At 44.1% G+C, this 16609-nt stretch overlaps 1 protein-coding gene across 2 annotated transcripts in view; it reads right to left on the bottom strand.

Annotated features, from left to right (window-relative positions):
- Zfat (zinc finger and AT-hook domain containing) overlaps positions 1-16609 on the bottom strand; it is a 197989-nt gene that overhangs the window by 160727 nt on the left and 20653 nt on the right. The window lies entirely within an intron of this gene.

Raw genomic sequence — 16609 nt, 5'->3', positions numbered from 1 at the left:
AGTCTTGTTAACTCTCTATCACATAAACAATGATTACTCCAAAGAACCAGAGAAAGAACTGTTGTATGCATTCTCATCAGCGTCCTGCAGCCTGTGTTCCCTTTGCAGATACCTCAGATAGCCCATGATTACAAGAAAACTCTTTTTACAAGTTTTCAAGACTTTCTCCTGAGGAGACTAGATTAACATAGGCCTCCCTATGACCCAAATCCACCCAGCAGCCCAAACTCCAGAAAACCACAGTCCATGGCCCTCAAAGGAAAACCCTGCCCTCAATGAAGGAAGCACACTGGGGATCACTCGGTATTCGGGCCAAACTGTCAGACCAGGTAGGTGCAAGGAAAGCCTGACCATGGCAACACTTCCCAAGAAGACCCTTGCAACAACTGAACGAGTGCCTCCAACACCAAATGAGACACAAAAGCAAGGAATGTGTTGTTTTATGCCACTTAATTTCTACCTAAAACACTATCATTTTTCTTAACAAAACTAATAATTCCTCTCATTCTTAATAATATTTTAGGTATGGAGACAAAAAAGAACAGAAGACCTCATATTTCAGTTTGACAAAGTAATTATAGATACATATAAAATATTATATTTAGGACCCAAAAGCCATTAAGAGGCAGGTTTTTTTGTTGACATTTTTACATGTTTGCTGAAATGGAGAGACTGGTATGATACAAAAGACCATGGCTTTCCAGCCAGCCAGACCTAGGCTAAGTTTCCAACTGCCATCCCTAAGTACTACAAAGTGACATGACACTGAAAAAGTTCAAGTACTCTGGGTAACTGAGCCAGTGGGCAGAGAAGGTCAATGCCATCCTTGGCAGCAGATTCCAGGTAAACCCACCATGCCCCAAGCCCATGTTTCAGCTACCCTCTGTCTTGTGCCAATAGATAAAAACCATACGCTATCCAGCCCCATGTGGGATTTACACATCAGCTGGCAAGGCTGGGTGCACACCAACCCTTACCACAACTTCTAGGCCCTTGCACTCTGTCCTGTTAAGTGGGCGTCACACGTCTGTCTCAGTTTACCTTTGTGCCCATTTCACTAGATGCAGCTAGAAGCAGCTCCTTCTCCCTGCTAGGCCTGCTTGAATACCCACCCTTGCCAGGTACAGTCCTACTGCTGTTGGGTCAGAATCAGCACAAGCACTGGCACTCTAGTATGGACATGGGGGCATCAGTTAGGCTCACAGATAGCATGCAGAATTATAGTTTGAAAAAAAACCAGACTGCCACAAACTGCTGTCATTAGTACCTTTACTTACTCAAAGACAATGCATCCCTTGTTGCCTTCATCCAGGAAATCAGGCCACTGGGCACATCATCAATGCCTGACACATGCAGAACTTGACCCTTTTACCCACTCAGCAACACTGCTGCAGTCACTGTTGCTTCTTTCTGCAGCTCATCCATTCCTCCCTCCCTGCTGGAGCTCTCCTGTTGGCCTGCAAACATGTTCTCATCTCTTCCATCTAAACATAAAAACCTCTCTTGATCCCCACCCTCTCACTCCATTTTTCTCCCTCTCTTTGTAGCAAAAAAAAAGAATATAAGAACCAGAGTGACCAGCCACCCACACCCTGGCTGGAATAAAGACCAAAGCCAGCCAGGTACAGTAAGTCACAGGAAGGAAACCCTCCCTGGATTCACAGGAAAGGTCTCACCATGAACTGGCCTCTGAGATCAGTTTCTAGCAAATATATGAAACAGAAATTTAACAAAGCAGAACACTGCTTAGTCGATAAAATGTTCTCTTGAGTACTATCAGTCAATACTTCATCATTTCCAGGAAAGGTTTAATTCCTAAGGAACACAAAATGCTTTCCAAGCAATATGTTACATTATAACAATACTTTTCTTTCTGCATAAAAAAAAATGCTTTCTATGCTCTCATAACCTGTTTCTTGCTGGTTATACATCAAAATGGTTTAGACAGAAACTGGCTGATAACCGCCAGCCCACAGGAGAGAAAACAGTATAGAAAAGAAACTTGCTTCTGTCCCAGCAGCAGGACAGAGGCCAGGACAGAGGCCAGATGCCCTGTGTATCAGTTACTCCTGTGACTGATAAAACACTCAACTAAAGCATCTTAGTAAAGGAAGACTGTATCTGGCCCCACAGTTCAAGGGTCTCACAGTTCACCATGGAGAAAAACAACGGTGGCAGGAGCTCTGGGCAGCTGGTCACACTGCAAACCAGGAAGCAGAGAGATAAACTCTTAACCTACTTTATTTAAGGTTCTTAAACACCTCTACCTCCCTTCCAACCCCCCGACCTTAGGTAGCAGTCATGACACAACTGAGTTTCCGAAGAAAGCAGAAATTTCTACTTCATAGCTCATTTTCTCCTTTTTATTCAGTCTGGACTCCAGCCCACTGAATGGAGTCTCTCAGAGTTAGAATGGGGCTTCCCACTTAGATTAACAGGCTCCAGATTATTCTTCAGGGGCATGATTTAGGTGAGCCTAAATCCTGCTGAATAGACAGTATTAAACATTAGACCCTAATGCCTGGTTTTGACATGGATATATGTATGGCTAGGAAACTGTAAGCTGAGCTCTACCAAGTTACAGCTAAAATACTCAGGATACCTACAGGCCTAAAACCAGTCATGTCTGCAACAAACTTAAATACACAATGACTAACATATCAACCACAGGCTACTGGCAAGCCCTGAGCCAATGTGGGGCTACAAAGAGAAATCTAGGCCCAGGCCCTTCAAGAGGGCAGCATGACACAGACAACACAGGGCCATTGTTTCTTACAGTTTGCCATGATGTAACTTCCTGGCCAGCCTCTACTAGTCTAATGTTCTAACATCACTTCACAGATGTCAGGAGGCTAAGAACCTTGTAACATTTAGCAGGGGAGAATATCTAGGGACTGCAGAGTTATTCTAAGGCCTCTCTCAAGTCAAATGCATAGTAAACAACAAGTAGAGATGAAATAAATATAATGACTTTTTGTATGACAGCACCAGACAGGGCCTGGGTACCTCAGGGTGACACTCACCTCAGCCATCTGCTATTAATTAGCATGAGCTTCCCTGGTACCCACTGCATGTTCAGCTTTTGGGCATAGGACTGTGCCTGTAATTCTGAGTGAGGACAAAAACAACAACTGCGACCCAGGGCCAGTCATATAAATGTGGGCTCAGCCAAGCAGCGGGGCAGGAGACAGGGTTCAGTGAGGAATACTGGACCAGGAAAAGCCTGCAGGGACAGAAGCTTCTCAGCAGAGATTGCTGTGAGTCAGAGCCACAGAAGACCAAGGGACAGATCCTAGTAGATACCAAATGGCAAGGAACTCACAGAAGTTGAGGTATTAAAAGAGCAGGACAGGAACCAGTATGGCTGAAAGTCCAGCAGTGATGGCTTCTCTCTCAGAGATAGTCCCTAGTCCCTCACACATGGGCTACACCAACTCCCTCAATTCTTGCTCTGCTGAGCACCCCACACACACAAATGGGGAATTTGTTGACCTACTGCAGCAGAAAACAGCAACAGCCTGAGCTACATGAGGAGACTGGGGTAGGGGTGTTTACCAGCATGATAGAAGAGGCCACTAACAGAGTCTGCAGAGAACAGAGAGGGGACATGAGACCTTAAAGCAGGGCTGCAGAGAAGCACACCAGGCAGAATGCTGCCAGAGACTGGAAATGAACATCAGAGGGCAGGCAGGTGAGAGCCTCTGCTCTGTTACTAACAATGGAATTATGTCTTCAATAACTGCCTGTCCCAGACACCCAGAACAAGGCATAGAACGTACCCTCTTGAACACAGGCTCTAACATAGAAGAAGACAGGGCATTTCTTGGAGACGTTTTTAAAGCCACGCACGAACAAAAAATGCCAAAGCATATAAAGGGGGGTACTGTATCATGCACCAAAATAACAACAAGAGAACCACTTTTATTTCTACAGTGACCAGATATGAAAAAGCATATATTATGTCCTGAAATACAGTCATAAATATGTTATCAGCTGGCTCTGATGAAGATGTGATAATTCAGATGCATTTTAGGGTCCAATTACTACGCTCTTCTCCTTAACAAAGGAACTCAGAAAATGGCATGCTTAGCACAAGGAGACCCACTGCAGTAGGGTGTGTGAGCATGCATTCCCCTGGATTATCTGCTGGGCGGAGGCAGCTCCTCTGTACTGTTACAACGGAAACCGTAAGATGCTGGCATAGCAAGTCCTCATTCTAAACTCTAAGCTAAGAAGCAGCCAGGTCCTCCGTGGACCTCTGGCCTACCCACCCTAGGGACCCTGAAATGAACAAGGCTCCACCTCAGCCTTCCCAGAACGTGACCATGAACTAGACTGTTGGTCTGGGGTCCCAAGGGATGACTGAGTATAGGTGGGGCTGTGGTCTGAAGTTACAGGTTTTAGTCAACGTGAAGAATATTCTGGCACCTGGCACACCATCTAACACCTTGTGCTGTTGTTCTCTGGTAAGTTCATCCGACATGACTAGAACAAAACAGGGTTCCGGCACCTGTGGTTGCAACTCTTATGCTAGCCCCTATCTTGAAGAGGTCATTTACTACAGAAGTAACAATGAGTTCATACTCACTGTGAAACAATGACAAACAGGGTAGGAGGCAATAAAATCACTGAGTGCCCTGGTACATCTGCTTCAGACCTGCCCACCTCAGAGTCAGAGTCAGACAGAGTCGTAGGGAGGATCCTTTTCAAATCAGTAAGAGCCTTTCCCCTCCTTTCAGGGGTCCCCATGCTTACTCCAACCCCGGACAAAGCATGGGGAAGAACAGATGAGACACTGGGCATCACCGACATGGACAGTGGGGTCAGGAGCTCTTGGAGAAATCTCATAATACTTTTTCTTACAGAAATAGTGACATGTGACTTTCTAAGCTACCTTGTGATTCTAAGGACTGGCTATCTGGATTCTTGGGTTTCCTCTGACTGCCAATGCATGTATGGGCAGGTCTTAAACCTTTCTAACTCAACACTTAAAAGGCAGAAGGGCTGGGCAGTGGTGGTACACGCCTTTAGTCCCAACACTCCGGGAGGCAGAGGCAGACAGGTCTTTATGAATTTGAGGTCATCCTAGTCTACCGAGTGAGCTCTGGCGGGGGAGGAGGGAGGCTGAAGGCAGGTGGCCCAGAATACCTCTGAGGTCTGTAGCATTTAGCTGGAGTGTGAAGCCTGAGCAAACTAGGAATCAGGACTCTCAGGAAGGAAGCAGACATACACATGTGCCTGGGGCAATACACAGTACATGGCCAATTTCTCCATCCTACACTCTCCTGCAGGGTACTACAAGGCTGACATGCTCCTCAGCTAGAGCCTATCAGCCTAATGAGGCTGGACTCTGACAACCCAGAACATGATGAGAAGGAGACAGATGCTGGCACCTTCTCAACACCCTGGACTCTGAACTCTCCTGAATTTTTTTCATCAAAAATTGACTGAAATGAAAAGACTTAAGGCCAGCTGGCAGCAAGACAAAGCATGACAAGTGAGTGGCCCAAGGCACTTTGAGGAGATGCTGAAGGTCCATGGGAAGTGGCCAGGCCAGAGCATCCTGCACAGAAAAATACCCTCAGCCAAAGGCAGCCCAGTGTACACCTACCATTTCAAACAAAGTGGCCAAAGGTCCCAGATTGGGGTAAATGAACTCTTTCTTCTTACTAAGGCCAGATAAGAGCTCTGAGCTCTGCAGATAAGACAAATGCAGAGAAACTGAAACTTGAGATAGGCCAGCTCACAACCATGGGACCTAGCGAAGAGTGCAGCAGTGGCATGCTTTCAGTCTTCTCCTGCCTCTACAGCTAGCCTGGAACCAAAGAGGCCACAGATCTAGAAACTCCAGCAACAGGCAGTTTCCACTCAAAAGACAAGCCAGAGCTACTGAGCAAAAGAGATCTTCTACACTGCACTACAACCAAACAACACAGTAAACCCTGGCCCTGGTCCCATTCCACATTCAAAGGTTGAGAGGGAACCAGGACTCTCTCAAGTATCCAGCCATAATGCACATGACAGCTTTCCATTAAAGTGCTATGGGGAAAGCACTGAGATCCATCAGCCCTCCTGGCCCTAGAGAGCCTTGGTACAGCCTAGACCTCACTATCCAATCCAATGTTAGCAGAATCACTATGGAGATAGATTTCACTAATTTACCCCAGAGCCAATGGGGGTAGTGTAGAGCATGAACGCCATCACCTAGACCAGTGGGAGCCTAGACTCCACTACCCAGCCCAGTGTCAAAAGAAGCAGAGAAGCAGGGAAGATGAATTCAGGCCTACTAGAAGTACAAGGCATCACCCTCCACCCTAACAGAGTCAAGGGAGCCAGCCAAAGAAGAAAAGTTAAATAAAGTCTAGGATTTCATAGCCCAAATAGTCATCACTCATGACCATTCACCCCTGTGACTCTTCAAGAAACAGGGAAATAGCATGTGGAAGGACAGAAAGCTATTAACAGATATCAGCAAGATGACACAGGAAGCAGGATGATCTGACAAGGACTAAAGCAACTACCACAAAAATATCTTCAAAAGCAAATCCAAGCAATATAGGAGGTGGAAACTGGAGTGCCTCATCCAAGAGATAGACAAGGTAAAGGAATAACAACCGGAAAGTTCAGAAGAGAAAATTAAAACAACTACCACCAAAACAGTAACAGGCAAAGGCCTTCAATGATGGGTTCGAAGAAAAATGAAAAGAACAGGCAAGTTGGTGATGCTGACCACAGAGTAGCATTACACATCCAAGCACCAGAACAGTGAACAGAGCGCAGGGACCCAGGAACTGTAGCAAAAGAGCTAAAACTATGTCATCAGAGCCCAGAGATGAAAAAAAGATGACGAACTGGGTAAATGTGGTAAAAAAAAAAAAAAAAAAAAAAAAGACAACTGAAAACTTCTAAATTTTTAGAAAAGTAAACCAATGGATTTAAGAAGCTGAGCAAATCCCAAACAAGATAAACAAATAAACTTATGCAAAGAAATATAATCAAACTTTTGAGAACTAAAAACAAAGAAATACATGAGAATAGCAAGGGAGAAAAACAAAACAAAACAAACAAACAAACAAACAAAAAACTATTTCCTATCAGAAAAATCATTCAGGAGATAGCACATTTCTCACCAGACAATGAAGGCCAAAAGGAAGTGGCACAATGCATCTAAGTTCAAGCACACTGAGACCTTGAGGAGGGGGTGGGGGAGTACAGCTCACAGGGCAACATGCAGTCCCAGCTATAGGCATACCTCTGAGAGTTGGTGTGAACACTCCAAATTCCGAACTGCATAGCCCCACACCTACATTTCATGATGCCTCCAGTCATGAGCCATAGCCTCATTGATCCAGCATCTTCCTCTGAGTAATAATGCCAATGGAGATCCATTAAAAACCCAAAGCAGTTAGATGAATTAATGACTGCAACATGCTTAAGCATTTATCAATAACCACAAGAAGACAAAATGCTTCATTGCTTCTCCATATGAAGACTGTACTTTAAAAATCTCTTTTTTCTGCACTTTGATTAGCATAAATCACTCTCTCTGCTCTCCAACTATCTTTTATTTGAATGTATTAACTACAAGAGAGTTCAATAGCCAAAGCCAAGCCCCTATTGAATTGTCTGTCTTATGAGACAAGATGGTAAGAACACCCTTCTATTTTTGTTTTCCTGCTTTTCACTTGTCTTTAAGTTATTAAATTTATAGATATTAGCAGCTTCCAAACAGGAGTACAAATATATTAACAACATAAAGCCAGACTGCTGTCACATACAACATAATGAATAAAGTCTCATGTTGTACAGCTTTGTGCAATATTAACACCCCCTTCCACCTGCCTCGCTGGTGCAGCAGGCAGTGCACCAGTCCCATAAAATACTACCTTCTTTTGTTTTCTTTTGTGTGTGAGTGTTTTGCCTATATGTATGTGTACTTACAGATAGATAGATACATACATACATACATACATATATACATGCATACCTACGTATGTATAACACCTACATAGAGTGCCTTTTAGGTGAGAAAAGAACATCAGAACCCCTGGAACTGGAGTTACAGATGTTTTGTTGTGGGTCCTGGAAATGGAACACAGGCCCTCTGAAAGAGCAGCAAGCTCTGTAAACCACTGAGCTATCTCTCCAGTTCCCACCCTTCCTTTATCTTTAAGGGATGAAAATCAGGTTAGAATATTTTCCTTCATTCCATTTACTCTGAAGAACCTTTAAGTACCTGTGTATATATTCCATGTTATCATTGTCATCATCACCATCACCATCATCATCACAGTCACCAATGGCACTATCATCCCAAACATCATCACCAACACCATGACCACTATCGTCATCATAACTTCCATTACCATCATCATCATCATGGTCACTAGCATCACCTTTGCTGCTATTAGCAATTTCATAAATACTACCTTCACGACTTTCATTACCACCACCATAACCATTATCATCACCGCCATCATCATTAAATTTTAAAAGGATGAAGTAGACAAAGAGAAAGCTTAAATTCATTAAGCGCTTACCATCAGCCAGTATCATACAAGGTTCACACTAAGTGTATATTAATTTTCAAAGATATCCTCCTCTATATTTCTCCACTGGAGAACAACATTTGTTTGTTTGTTTCTTTCTTTTTAAGAAGTACTAACAATTTACATGGCACTAAAAGGACAAAACCACATGTAAGTAGACTAAGATATGTCAGCTTCTTATCACACCAATAGAAAGATGCTTCTTGGTACCAGACTGCTTGAACCAATGATCTTTCATAAAGTTTTCATGATTCAATGGAGGCAATGCAGGTCCAGTACATACGAAGTACTGGGCAGGCTGGTTATAAACTCAGGAAAGCTTGGTTTCTGATTCAATGGAGGCAATGCAGGTCCAGTACATACGAAGTACTGGGCAGGCTGGTTATAAACTCAGGAAAGCTTGGTTTCTGCTCTTTCTTCTCCCTGTATGACCTCACTTTCCACTCTGAACCCCATACACTGGCTGCAAACTACTACTTCAAGGCAAGAACAGAGACATCTAAACAAAGCAATATTGTCACACTCTTGGCCAAGATGCTGCCAGCCCAAAAGGTATCTCTATAAGATACTCATAACCCATCAGAAAATCATAATATATGAAGACTACTGTAACAAGTCACATTCCTACCATCTGTAAGACTTTCATAATACAAAATAAACCTATTATGTGAAATGAGCCATCTTCCTTACACATGGCACCACTGTGCCATGTACAGCCTAGCCAGCTATACAGAGGAGCCCTGAGACTAAGATAGACATAAAGACATTACCCTGTTTTAGAAGCAAGCAAATGTAACTAGTCTAAGAGGATGGGCTACAGGCCTATGGAGTTCTAGGATGATGTGCTCAGCTCCAAGGATAAATTTAAAAATCAGGATGTAGAAAATGGGTTATATCCATACAAACATTAAAACAAAACAAACAAACAAACAAAAAGCAACTGTGCCTGGAGAAGGTGCGAACTCCTCTGCATAAAGAACTGGCCTGTCAGGGGAAGGGGGTCCACAGGGCTCAGGAGATACAGACACAACTCAGCAGGCTATCAGAGGGCAACAGCAGCCAAAAGACAGAACCAAGACCTTGACCCCTTATAGGGCAGGCACCTCTAGGCAAGCAACCAGCTCCCCACAGGCCACCATAGATACATGGTCAGCCAGGAAAGGCTAGGAATGGGGTTGTCCAGAAGGCCTCTAGTTAGCAGCAATACTTCAGGAAACCTGCCGTCTTCTGCATCCTAGGTCTAGGCAGTGGGGGCCCAAATGCTGGCTCTGGATTAGGAATTCCCTGGAAAGAAGCTAAATGAGATTGGCAGGCCACAGCAGTCAATACAGCCCCAGGGCTGCTGGTTTGTAGTTTCTCATAAAAGCTTTTGTACCCAGGTGAAAGCTGGAAGATAGCTGCTACTTACAGAGACAGCCAGAAAGAGCAGTGTGAGGAAACAGAACAGAAATGTAGCTCTGAGGGTGAGAGAAGTGAGGCTTCAGACTCTGCCCATCCACAGGCCAGAACCTGGAGAGGTAGGTAATGAATGGGGCTGTCTTACTTGAGTTTTCATGGTTCTCATTAGAGTGCTGAGGAAACAGTTCAGTGTTGTATAAGCAGGGCCTGAGTTCAGATCCCTGGAAGCCAGGTAAAAAGCCAAGTGGTACTGCACGCCTGAAACCCTGGAGGACAAACACAGATGGATCCCAGGAGCTCAGTACTCAGCCAGTCTACCCAAAATGGCAAGACCAAATTTTGAGACCCTGTCTCAAACTATAAGGAAGAGAAGCAATAAAGAATTGCATCCTGATGGCAACCTCTTACCTCCATATTCATTTGTGTATGAACATATATGAACACAGACAGACATACATACACATATATACACATACACAAACATACACACATGCATAGACAAATACATACACATGCATGCACACATACAGAAACATGCATACATACACAAACATATACTTAGAAACAAACACATGCACACACACAAACACACCCATGCACATACAGAAACACACACAAACATACACATAGCACTTGAGTTGGTACCAAAAAGAAATGGATAATGAAACAAAACAATAGGGTGTGCTTCTTGTGGGAAGAAGACAACAGTCCCCAGAATGAGGAAGACAGTGAGACCAAGGCCAGCTGTGGACACAGTGGCAAACCAAGCCTCAGAGCTGAAGACTGTAAATGTTTTCCTAGTGGAAGGGAGCTAGGTGAAGATATATAAAGACATTTCCCTGTCTTTCTCTCACAGGGACAGGCTAGACTAATAAGAGAGCCCAAAAGAAAAAGGCAGGAAACTGATTTAGCCAGGTGTAGAGTCAACTCAGAGGTAGATTAAATGAGAAAATAGACTTTTGACAATTAGACACGTTGTGGGCATGCTAAGTTCAAAGTGCTGTAATGTGTAGGCCAAGTAAGTGGAGGGCTAGGTGAGGAGAGGGTACTGTTAAGTGGAGACCCGAGTGAATGCAGGACTCAGGTGAGTAGAAGGCTTGGGAAAGCAGAAGACTTGAGTAAGTAAAAGACCTACCCAGAGTTCAGTGTTTTACAAGTGTCCACATGCCTCTGCAAGAAAAATGCATCAAAATTCGAAGCCCAGACTGACATCCAGCCTTCCCTGTCAGCCAGCTGCAGAATAACTATGCCACTCCAGAAGTGAATAACATCCACACACTTCTTTACATCCATGACTACACTTGATCATCACTGCTGTCCTAGGAAGTAGCCAAATTGGTGGTGCTGGCACCATCAGCACCATCACTAAATCACCATCATCATCACTAGCTTCGTCACAACCACCCTCACAATCACCATCACACCATCCCCTTCATCATCACTATCACCCTCATGATCATCAATCCTAACAACAGAAGCAGCAGCTTCATCATCACCACCATCACCATCCCCACTTACAGAAGAGAGGCCTGAGACTGACAGATGTTAATGAGCTGCCAAGGAGCTCCCATCCAGATAAGTAATAATAATGCCAAAGCTCCATCAAGACCTTCCAAGTTGACTGCCACGTCAGCCAACCTCTGGGGTCAGTACATTGTTTGATGGAATACTCATAGTGGTTGCTGTGAGGAATGCAAGTCTGAGTGTCCCCCAACCCAAGTAGAATCATAATCAAAGAAATAATTACAAATTAGAAATGGAAGTAAATTATTTTTAGAAAAAGAAATTTGTTCCATGTGTGTGATTACTTGCTACAGAGATTCAAGTAGCAATAATCTGGAAAATAGGAAATAACTTGATGTGAATTCACCCAGACCATATATATTTACTATTCTCACCCACCACTAGCTTGGGGACAGGCCCAAAACCTAGCAACAGTGAAATCACCATTTCTGGTAGCCAACTTTTAGCAAATGTGCGTGCTAGCATCACCCTCTAGTGGCCATATATGGCAGTACAACAAAATAAAATCAAAGCTACCAAACTGACTTTGCAAGACAATGTTCTATTAGCCTACTTAATTAGCCTTTACATTTACCTCACCCAAGCGAGGTGTTTCTGTCCACTTGACAATGAAAACACAAGGCCATGTAAGGGATTACTGGGTCACACAGCAAGTGGGCACTGAGCAGGGACTCAAGTCAAAGTCACAATTTGGCTGTTCTTCCACTGCCAGAATGGATTTGTCCAGGCAGTCCAGGAGCACCTGGTCAAACCTGGCAGGTGATTCTGGCCACACTCAATTCTCGCAGAATGTCCTCATAACCAACTACTGCCTGGCCTATTCTTAACCTGCCTGAAAATTACTGGCCAACTGGGGCTTTCCCATGGCTACAACACAAAATTCTGCACAGCAGCAATAATGCTAAGCAGGAGGCTCAGCACTGACACAAACGTGCACTGACGTGAGGACACTGTAGTGGTCTGAACGGCTACCATAGGCTCATATATTTGAATGCTAAGTCAACATCCAAGCAGCACTACTTGAAAGGTTTAGAAGGATTAAGAGCTGTGGCCTTGTTGGCGGAAGTGTGTCATTTGGGCTGGGCTTTGAGGTTTCAAAAGCCCATGCTAGGCCAGGCTCTCTCTTGCCTACTGGGATGTAGCTCTCAACTACTGCTCCAGAACCTGCCTGCATGCTACCATAATGATAACAGACTAAGCCTCTGAAATCGTAAGCAAGCCCCAACTAAATACTTTCTTTCATAAGAGTTGCCTTGGTCAGGATATCTCTTTACTGCAAGAGAACAGCAACTAAGACAGTGACTAAGGCATGCACTGTGAAAAAGAGCGGCCTTTTCCAGTGTGGCTGGGACTGGAGTGCCCCGTGGCAGGAGGAGGTGTTGATAGCAATGACCTACAGATCACTCAGCAGTTCATCTGACATCTGTTCACCTATGTGGTATCTACTCTACCAACATGTTACACTTCAGTCTAAGAAAATCTACACAGCTTTTATTAAAGGAACAGATGAAGGAATAAATGGATTTTCTGATTCAAAAAAACATAGATCTGACCCTAGCTTTGATTCAAATAGATGTGTGACCCAGGGCATGTGTATCTGGCCTCCGTGGACTTGTTTTTTCCTCTGTGAAGAGTTGTGGAGGACAGCAGGATGCTAAAAACACTATGCACCTATGTCAATGTCTGTAGCCAAGAGATACTACAGCAGAAAGGGTCTAACACACACAGGAGCCAGAGCCTCCCACTTCTCCAGTGGCAGATAAAATGTAATTCTCTGAATATCTTCAGGTCTCATTTTCTCATCTGAATGATGAATACCTAACGCTGTAGGTTGGAAATGTTTGGGAGTGGAAGCTGGTCTTAAGCTAGACATCTCCAAAGCCTGTGAAAACCAAGCCAAAGCAAGGGCAGGTAACAGACAAGTTGCCCGCCTCTCCTACCCACAGATAACCTGCAAGGTACCTTGCCAGCTCTGTCCATGTTGATGTCCCAATGAATGCACACCTGTAATGTGTGGAATTATGAGGCATCTCAGAAAAAGCTGATGCCCACACCAACCTCTATAGCTCACAAAGTTAACGTGTTTATTAAATGCTAGGGAGAAATCCCAGAGGCGTTTCTCTGCTGAATTCAAATTAACAAAATAAAATGAGGAATGTGCAGTATCAGCTATAATTATGGCTGGGCCAACAGTTGCATTATAATTTTATGCATACACATTTCTTCCATGTTAAATCTTGGCATGAAATTTTTAAAGTTATTTTTAAGCACTCTCAAAGTGAGTACCCAGTGCAATGTCATATACTCACACTGAACAGGGAAATCATATTGGAAAAAAAAAATGTGGCCCTTTCTATGAGAAACCACCACAAATGTCAACAGAGACAGAACTCCTGAACCCAGCAGACCTGTGGAAACATGGATCCAGGAAGCCCCAATGCGGGAATCAATAGCACAGTCCATCAGAAAACAGTTGAGGCCACCACTCTCAACTAAAGCCCCTAAAGCAATTAATCTTTGCCACTATTCCCATGCAGAAATTAAAAGCAGCTGAATCTCCATGTCACCTGTTTCTGAGATGGAAAGAGACAGACAGTAGCACAATGTCTCCAACTGCCAGCTTTGGATTTATGGATTTGCTCATCTTCCTTCTGAAATAATGGGCTGTTTTTAAGCCATTGGCAACAGTGTCCCATCAAACATCACAGGTCACATGTTATCAGCCAACAGCCTGTCTGGAGCCACCTTCCCCTCTCTCAATATGCAGAGACTCAGCTTGGATGCAATTATAACTACAGTTGTCCCCACTGACCCTGCAAGGATGTCAAAGCAGGTACCGAGGGAGTTATCATATGGAAGAAGCAAGTTAATAAAGTACTAATGCTGAAGAGAGCAGGCAGCATTTTAGATCCTAAAAAAATCTAGCTGGCCAGCTAACCCTACTAACTGCATCCCCACTTGCATCCTCCGTCCTCTGAGACCCACACATGTAAAGCATAAATGTGTGTGCACATGCATATCCATGCATACACACATACAAGCAAAAATGCATGATAGACACATGGGCAAACACTCACGTACATACACATACATGTACAAACACATACACACTTACTTTAGGGAAACAAAGGGCTTAGGCAATTCAGAAACAACTAGAACAAAACAGCACCAGGTGACACTAAGTAGAAATGGAGGCTAAGACTCTCAAGGAACTGGGGTGGGGAAAGGGGAAGAAAAGAGGTCAGGAAATGAAGAAAAGAAAGAAAAGATGGCAGGTAGTGGGACAGCTTGTCAGGATCCAGGATGCAAGTAAGGAAAGGAAAGAAGGTCCAGCTCTGGAAGGCACCCCCAGCCTCTCCATATGGGCCCAAGTTCTGCTTACACAGTTTACTCCCACCACCCTCAGCCCAGCAGGACAAGGAAGCGGTATCATAGAAACCTGACAAAGCATAGAGGAAGGGCAGGACACTAAAAAGGGGGGGGGCAGCCAGGCCACACAGACCCATCTGTATTTTATAGCTGTTGTTTCCTCATTTGGCTTAATGTTCAAGATGGGAGAAGTTTGCTCCCAAGTGGCACAAGTACCATGGCTGCCACACAACAGTGCTCTTGTCCCTCCCCACATACGCAGTCTATAGAAAGGATGCTTCTTGGGAGAAGAATCTAAGCAAGCAAAGCTGAGCCGTGAGAAATTCTGGTCTGACTCAACCCACTTCTACGTAGTTAGCATTTACAATCAACAAGCCTGGACTTGGCATACGCTGTGGGTAAACTGAGTAGGAGTTGCTGTAGAGCTTAAAAGTTAAACAATCCACTGAGTAAACTCAGACTTGTAGGCAAGCATCTGCCAGGCAGAGTGGGCTCCACAGATCCTTCGTTCCTCTAGTGTACTGGACATTGTCTCTGAAGATGGTCCTGCCTGGAGAACACTGTCAAGGGTGGAGGCAGGGGTGCATGGCACAAACACGTGAGGAACCTCACCCACTCCAGCTCAGGCACTAGCAATGGCAAAGGAAATATGAGAAAGCCACAGATGGGATTTTAATTTTCAAGAAGCCACATTAAAATAAGACACAAGATGACTTTCAACAGCATCCTTTATTTAACAGCATACTCACAACAGCATCCACCCTATAATCCATTTCTAAAGCCTTCATAAGAAACTCCATCTATTTTGTACCAACTCTTCAAACTCAAGAATCTTTTCCACTTACAGCACATCCTGTTTTGGGCTAGATATAAACCTAGTACCCACTCACACTATTACCAGAGATGTCTGTCTCTACACATCAGAAAGTCATGGCAGACATGTTCCCCTCCCTGGCCCCCAGGAGGCTGGGACAGAGCCTCTACACTAAAAACCTTTGGAAGGCAGTACATCTAGAAAGTGGAGACAAAGCAGGTGAAAATAGAGGTTATGAATTACCACAACATTGGTCACATTCTGCAGAGAAGGAAAGGTTACAGAGGGCCATGATCATTCATTACTGTCACAGGTTTAAATGCCAGCTGTGTGCTCAGGGCTCCAGAGGTCACAATCAAAAGAGATAACAGCCTGGGCAGAAGCTGGAGGCAGATGTGGGAAACATGTTAACTGTAATTCAAACTGTAAATGTCTGCCTTATTATAAAAGCCTGAGATTGCTCTTACTTATTATGTGTCCAGGGTTTCAAAATTAATTCCAGGAGTAAGAACTGCCCTTTAATATGCAGACATGGCTAAGGTCTTTTGCAACTCCAGAAGAAAACTTAAATTTAAGAAAACCCAGCAAGCAGAGAAAGAAATTTCAAAGCCACCACCCACCCACCCTCAGCTCACCAAAATCACCCATCTCCTTTTCCTAAAGAAAAAAATATGAAATAAGTCTTAGATCTACTCTCTATCTAACTGGGCTCTGCGGCTAACTTACATTCAGTGGCCTCATAATTCAGTGTTTAATGAACACCCAATATGTATCACATTCCCTGCCAGGCACAATTAAAAATGAGAAAGATACAGGCCTCCCTCCAGGAACACAATGAGCCACTCCATTTGTCATGCCTGTGTTATTCTCTGGGGCCTGACTTTGAGGACTCCTGACAGTGTGGGGGCAGAGGAGTGCCCAACTCAAATAGAGGCCAAAGTCTTATAGGGTCAGA

This window comes from Meriones unguiculatus, chromosome 8, assembly GCF_030254825.1.
Source record: "Meriones unguiculatus strain TT.TT164.6M chromosome 8, Bangor_MerUng_6.1, whole genome shotgun sequence".
In the NCBI taxonomy this organism is placed as follows: domain Eukaryota; kingdom Metazoa; phylum Chordata; class Mammalia; order Rodentia; family Muridae; genus Meriones; species Meriones unguiculatus.
This window is presented reverse-complemented; position numbering and strand designations above follow the sequence as displayed.